This window comes from Arachis ipaensis, chromosome B4, assembly GCF_059453495.1.
Source record: "Arachis ipaensis isolate K30076 ecotype BB chromosome B4, ASM5945349v1, whole genome shotgun sequence".
Classification (NCBI taxonomy): domain Eukaryota; kingdom Viridiplantae; phylum Streptophyta; class Magnoliopsida; order Fabales; family Fabaceae; genus Arachis; species Arachis ipaensis.
Genome location: NC_142439.1, coordinates 43571408 through 43572274, shown reverse-complemented (window position 1 = coordinate 43572274; position 867 = coordinate 43571408). Strand labels below are relative to the sequence as shown.

At 42.8% G+C, this 867-nt stretch overlaps 1 non-coding gene across 1 annotated transcript; it reads left to right on the top strand.

Annotated features, from left to right (window-relative positions):
- The first annotated feature begins 262 nt into the window (after window positions 1-262).
- On the top strand, window positions 263-366 carry LOC148567350 (small nucleolar RNA R71). Its single transcript, XR_015882661.1, has one exon. It is a non-coding gene; the product is annotated as a small nucleolar RNA R71 (small nucleolar RNA).
- Window positions 367-867: the final 501 nt, after the last annotated feature.

The following is an 867-nucleotide window of genomic DNA, read 5'->3' as shown; positions in this document are numbered from 1 at the left end:
GGTGAGGTCAGCTAGCTGTTGGGTAATGAGCTTGTTTTGGGCCAATAGAGCATCTACATTGTTTAGCTCCATTATTCCTCTTGTGTTCCCTCTTTCGGAAGCATAGAAGTAGTCGTTCTCTGCTACTGTTTCAATGACATCTATAGCCTCCTCAATGGTTTTCTTCTTGTTCAAAGATCCTCCGGATGAATGGTCTACGGCCTTCTTTGACTCATAAGAGAGCCCTTCATAGAAAATGTGCAGTTGCACCCATTCATTGAACATGTCAGGTGGACACCTCCTTGTCAGGTCTTTAAACCTCTCTCATGCTTCATATAGAGTCTCACCATCTTGTTGCCTAAAGGTTTGGACCTCAGCTCTCAGCCTATTGATTCTTTGAGGAGGGTAAAATCTTGCTAAGAATTTGTTCACCACGTCTTCCCAAGTTGTCAAGCTTTCCCTTGGGAAAGATTCCAGCCACTTGGCTGCCTTATCCCTAAGTGAGAATGGAAATAAAAGCAGTCTATAGGTGTCAGGATGAACACCATTAGACTTCACTGTGTCACATATTCTCAGGAAGGTGGTTAAATGTTAATTTAGGTCCTCTTGGACACTTCCTCCGAACGAACAGTTGTTCTACACAAGGGTGATTAGCTGTGGCTTCAGTTTAAAATTGTTGGCATGGATGGTTGGTTTTTGAATGCTACTTCCAAAGTTTCTTGGGTTTGGATTAATATAAGAGCCTAAAACTCTTCTATCCTCCCCAGTATGATTTGCTCGACCTCTTCCGCCATGGTTGTGAGCCTCTTCTTCATGATGGTTTTCCATGTTTTCTTCCATGTTTGGTTCAAAGTATTCCTCAAAGTATTCCTCCTCTTCTTCAGCACC